The 6,225-nt window shown below is 38.2% G+C and overlaps 1 protein-coding gene and 1 long non-coding RNA gene across 2 annotated transcripts in view; one reads left to right on the top strand and one right to left on the bottom strand.

Moving 5' to 3' along the window:
- mvb12bb (multivesicular body subunit 12Bb) overlaps positions 1 to 1,120 on the bottom strand; it is a 46,260-nt gene extending 45,140 nt beyond the window's left edge. Inside the window, exon 1 of the mRNA XM_024274521.2 lies at positions 1,023 to 1,120. The gene's annotated coding sequence lies outside the window, so the exon portion shown is untranslated. The remainder of the gene's footprint in view (positions 1 to 1,022) is intronic.
- Positions 1 to 6,225, top strand: part of LOC118599153 — a 26,809-nt gene that overhangs the window by 17,221 nt on the left and 3,363 nt on the right. The window lies entirely within an intron of this gene.

Raw genomic sequence — 6,225 nt, 5'->3', positions numbered from 1 at the left:
TGAAAAAATGCATTTGAAGCTGAAAATAATTACGTTTATTTTGGAATAGCACATTTTTATTTTTTTTATTTTTTATTTTTTTTGGGGGGCCAACCACCAATATTTTTTTATTTTGTTTTATTTGGGTTTCAAACAATATTGGCCCCAATTTAGCTCTATAGACACTCAGCAATAAGAGGTTGGATTAGAGGGTTAAGCCACCAAATAGTTCCTGAGCGCAGCTGTGTCTGCAGCTCACCTCTCCCCCAGGGAATGGGTCACTGTGGTGCATGACAACTAAAGGGACTTTAACATGAGCGTCCTAATAAAATCCCTATGATCAGGTATAAAAACATTTAGTTATGAATTGTCACAGTAGTCATAGACAAAAAAACTACTATTGTTGTCTGAATAAAGCTTAGAAAGGCCAGAGCGCCCAGGAGCTTTGAACTTCACTGCATTCCTTCCATCAATCCATTTTCTGAACCCGCTATTCCCTGTTCGGAGTCATGGGGTTGCCAGAGCCTATCCTGGCTACTCTTGGGCGAAGACAGGGTACACCCTGGACAGGTTGCCAGTCCATCGCCACACGATCACTCCCACACGAACATCTAGGGCCACTGTTTAATTAACCAATGAAGGATGTTTTTGGACTGTGGGAGGAACCCAGAGTACCCGGAGAAAACCGACGCATGCATGGAGAGAACATGCAAACTTCACACGAATTGGAACCGGGGCCTTATAGCTGTGAGATGAGAGCACCACAGTTCAGCCCCACTGCATTCCACAGATCTTGAATTCCTTTCTAAAGCCACAACTTGATATATTTCAAAATCTGGTCCCAATAGAATTGCTTCAACTGTGCAACATACATTTAAAAAAGGTTTCATTTATATTTGGTTGACACAATGTATGTTGATTTAAAAAGCCACAGATAACTAGACGATCCAGACAGTCTAAAGTCCCTCCGTTGGTGTCCTTTTGTATTCCAAAGTTGTCCCGAACTGGTCAGTCTAAAAAAGTCTGTGACAATCGTCTCTTACCTTTCTATCTCGCCCGACTGAGTAATCCGACGTCTCAAAATTCAAAATCTTGGACTTTGCACATTAGAAAAGGGGAGTACTTCCAGGCGTCACTAGCTGTAAATGATTGACCCAAACCCAGTGTGGCACAGCAGCTGCATTCCCTTTACAAAACAAGGCTGTTCACAGGCTTCTAGGTTAAAAACAAACAAATAAATTAAATAATATTGAACTATGAGGAAAAATGTAGTTTTAAACATTTACAAATTGTAAAAACAAAGACATAATATTCTAAAGTTCCCTTATGTTAAATTCGGGATTTCAACAGGATGTAATTTCCTCTCTTTTTATCTTGTTTTTGCGACTAAACCTGTCCTTTCAGCTGCATTGGAGCAAAGGAAGAGCTGCTTAGACACATTTTTGTCTGGTTTGATCAGAGGCTCATTCCCTTACACTACTATAAAAGGAACTTTAAAATTAAACCAAGAAGAAAAAAATCGACTAAAAAGATTTTCCCTTTTTAATCAGCTCAGGTGTCGATGTGGTGCACACTTTTAATCACAGAAACATTACATAAAAAAAAAAATACAATTAGCTGAATACTTAGTTTTCACTTAACTTTTCACCATTCATCCCACACCACATTGATTAGTTCTTGAGACGTGTATCTAAGATTAACGTTTTCTTTCTTGTCTTTAGGTGGTAATGTCGTATTTTAGGTCATTCTCCTTTTAGATTCTTCTAACTGTACAAGTCAGAACCAGTAAAACCTTCTATTTAGTCTCCTGTGTTTACCAGTTGTCACATCCATTTTGAGACTGACCCATAGGGTATTTTTTAGTAACATAGTAACATAAAAACATTTGGCAGTTCATACAAATTACTGAGCTGATATTTTTTGGTCTCTGTTAACACTGGTTTCTACGGTGGCCCTGAGGTGCAAATCTCATCAACAAATCACACAATGCAAAAACATTTAATTTCACAACAGCAGAGAAAAAAGCTAAACAAATGAAAACAAGCAATATTACATTTTATATATCAAAACAAAATAAAATGTAATTCCAATAAATGAGAAACATTTGAAAAAAAAAAAAAAAAACATTTTCAAAAACCAAGATAAAATGTTAAAAAATGAAGCAAAATAAAAAAACGGTAAATGAAAGTATGACGGGACGTTAATGGTCATCACTAATTGGAGGACGACATTTGTTTCCCTTTTTAACCAATTGTTATTTGGCATTGCAATATATTAGGACAAACAATTTTTTAAGCTTCTGCTCACAGCCGAAGCAAGAGTTTGGTTATTGCTCGATCAACTCTTTACCTCAGTTCAGGATAATTTAGCCTTCTGCTCTTCTTCTTCTTCAATGCTCAAGTGATGTCCCATATTAAGTACCTTTACCAGTTTCTTGTTTATTTATTTTTTATTATTATTATTTCAATTTTATTTTTTGTTTTCTGTATTTTTTTTTTTTTTTTTAAGATTTGGTTCCTGGAATTTTGTTTTGATTTTTAGGACATGATAAGAAGAAAATGCATGGTAAATATGTTAAATTACTTCATATCCCATTTAAAAGTACAGGCCTAGACCATTACTGGCTTCTGTGCATTCTTTTGCAATAAATTACACAATTCAATTTAGCTATACTAACAAAATTAAGCTCAAGCTTCACTGAAACCCTGCCATTCCATGAATATATAGGCAGGTCACGCCTCCTGACAGTTGCTTGCCTCTCTAACAGTTATCACAGATCACTGCTGTAATTAGATAAAAGTAAGACAAAGAGAAATGTATTAACTTACCAGCTGCATTAGGATGTGCATCTCCTTGAGAAGAGAACTTGAAAGCCTCTTTGTACATTGTCCAAAACACCAGCAGGCGACAGACGCTTCCCTGTGATGAGGTTTATTATTATTACCCCTACCATGCCTATCAAATAAATTATTACATTGTGAACCTATTATCCTAATTAGTTCAAATCAAAGGCTTGCTGGTCTGTTCTGTGAAATGGTGCCACATGTCAGTAGGGTATCTTCACATGGATTACACACAAAAAGGTGGCCTTTTTAAGTAACTTGTATTGTCTTCGATTACACATATTCAAAAAGAAATCCCCATTTATCATAATCTTCCAAATTGTGGCTTGCACAGGGGTACTTGGAGGTGTTTTGCTGCTAGCAGTACACCGTCTTGTTAACAGAGACAAAAATTAAGTCAAATCAAGCTATCACCGAGAAGAGGCAGGTTACCTGTTGCTGGACAAGTACTCCACTTGTTTAATATTTTGTGAAATTTGCATCTAAATTCAGCAAAATTGTATTTTTTTTTCATGAAATTTGTTGTGTTATACTTTGTGATGGCATATCAGATTCATTTATGCAGATTTAAATTCTGCCGTCAGTTAAGAATAAAGAGTGAGCCGTTTGGTCTAACCTGTAGTCAGTTTTACAATTAACTACACGAGTAATTCATAAAGGAAAGTAAGATTCATTGAAATATTTAACTGTGTCTTAGATCAAAAGGCCTTAACCTGTGGAGTTCCCCAGAGCCCCATCCTGGAACCTCTTCTTAAGTCTACACACGCCTCATCTAGGCCTGCTAATAGACATCAAAAACATGCTACCACAATTAGGTAAATAGCATGCTGCTTTACATTTCACTCTATCTTCTTCCGCTCATCCTGGACCAGGTCGTGGGGGCAGCAGTCTAAGCAAAGATGCCCAGATTTCCCTCTCTCCGGCCACTTCCTCCAGCTCCTCTGGGGGGACCTCAAGGCATTCCTAGGCCACCCGAGAAATGTAGTCTCTCCAGCGTGTCCTGGGTCTTCTCCGGGGCTTTCGACATGCCCCGAACACCTCCCCAGGAAGGCATCCAGGAGGCATCCAGACCAGATGCCCGAGCCACCTCAACTTTTTAATCTCGATATGGAGAAGCAGTGGATCTACTCCGAGCTCTCTCCTTGTGGCTGAGCTTCTCATCCTATCTTTAAAGGAGCGCCCAGCCACCCTATGTAAGAAACTCATTTCAGCTGCTTGACGTTGGGATCTCGTTCTTTCGGTCACGACCTAGAGCTCATAGGTGAGTACAAGAGCGAAGATCAACCAGTCATTGAGAGCTTTGCTTTCTGGCTCAGCTTTCTCTTCACCATAACGGACTGGTAGAGGAATCGCATAACTGGACTTAGAACTAACCTGCCTGTCGATCTCATGTTCCAATCTTCCCTCACTCGTGAACAAGACCCCGAGATACTTAAACTCCTCCACCTGGAGCAGGAGAACTCCACCCAACAAGATGGCTAACAGGCTTTCTCCAGTCCCTCACTCAGGACAAATATAGAACACTGGACTTGCAATTTCACTGCATCTTGTGGATTAAAGTGACTGCAAAAAATGTTCTGCAGCTAACCACAGACAAGACTGAGATATTAATCTTAATCTAAATAAACAAATATGCTGTCTTTAGTCTCTTTCTCAAAAACCTACAAGTAAGGTTAGACATTTGTCAGACATTTGTTAGACATAACTGTCCTGTTCTCCTCTAATCCTGTCTTAAGGACACATTCCAATCGAGGTTTTTTTGTGTTTTTACATGTTCTTGTGACATTTTACTGAGGGTGGAAGACATATATTAGAAAAGATAACCTCAAAATTGCATATGTCTTTATATAAATCACTGCAAATCAGGAGCGGAGACAATAGGCTGTTTCAAAAAGAGCTAATTGGTGATGTAGAAGATACGCTGGGTAGGCCACAAGCTTCCTGCTCTGCTCCATTCTGTTGTATTGTTCACCTTTTTTGTAGCAACAATAATTAGATTGGGAGTGTGAGGGACTGTAAGGTAGTGAGAGAGCATGTAAACAGAGAGCTCTCAGTAAAAATGGTAAGACATATTTAGTCAATAATCTAAAGATGGGAGGTTAGTGGGCTTCGAGTTACCATTTATTTGATCTGTGCTATACAAATGAACCTTTTTCATCTTGTCAGCTTTTTTTTCTTAAACCAACTTTTACGGCACAAGAAGATATGTTTTCTAGTTATGCATTTCTTTTAGATGAAATAGGAAAAACTTACAAATTCTTGTACTGTTATTGTTTTAGTTTCCTTAGCATGTTCAGTTGATTGATCTTAGTAACAGATTTTAAAGGTTTATGATACTGTAGTTCAAAATGCAAGTCCATATAGTTCTACAATATATTATACTATGAATATGAAACAGATGAATGGACAGACGGATACTATTATGGCTGTTTTTTTTTAGTTTTTTTTTTTTTTTTTTCTGTGTTTGTGAAATATAATTTTAGCAAAGAAAACTACCTCTTGAGGATTTTTTTTCTTTTTTGCAGGAACCACACTTCTCTCTTCTGCTGTAACATCTCCCATCATCACCAACACCCACCTAACACATACATAATCCTACCAACGCTGACATGTCAGTGTGATGATGATGCACTCAAACAGGCCTGAGTGTTTAAAAAAAATAAAAAAAAGTTGCTTTCCTTACTGTAGAGAACTGAAGCTCAGATTGACATTCCAAAAGATGAGATAAAAATTAAACGGGTAAAAAGAAAAAAAGAGCAGCACCTGCTGAAGTACAGTATCCATCTAATTATGAAAAAGGCGATGATGAGAATCTGAAGTTTGCGGCAGCACATGCTAAGTGTGGAAACAGTGTTTTAATGCGTGACACCTCACTTGCTGAGGATTCTGGGGGTAACATGAGGGATGGCAGTGGCAGGTGTCTGCAGGGGTGCAGCCCCTGAGAAGTACAGCTGGTATTTTGAGAAGGTTCATTAAGGCTGAGATTTCTCTTTTCACCTTTTGTTTTATGTACACTTTATGATGCATGTCTGTTCATGTCGACCCCATAAATTGTGAATCATTGAGCAAAATCTCCCTCATGAATTCGCTTAACAATAGCGTAGTCATCAATGGAAGACAGATGAGCCCCGGGACCGAAATTATGCCTCAGTGAAAAACTTGAAAGAGAAAAAAAAAAACACAAAAAAATGTTGTTTTTTTGTGTGTAAAGGTCATTTTCTGTGGGATGTAATTTGCTGACACTAGTCCAGGGACCAAAGATGGAGATTTTGTGTAGCCATCCCTGGAGTAATAATATTCCTATCTCAACCTGGGAAATCTACTCCACCCCAATGTCACCAGCATGAACCTATTATGTGCTGTGTAGAAATCTGGAGGTCTCATTTCATACATAACCCCTGTC

Source organism: Oryzias melastigma, linkage group LG9 (genome assembly GCF_002922805.2).
Source record: "Oryzias melastigma strain HK-1 linkage group LG9, ASM292280v2, whole genome shotgun sequence".
NCBI lineage: Eukaryota > Metazoa > Chordata > Actinopteri > Beloniformes > Adrianichthyidae > Oryzias > Oryzias melastigma.
This window is presented reverse-complemented; position numbering and strand designations above follow the sequence as displayed.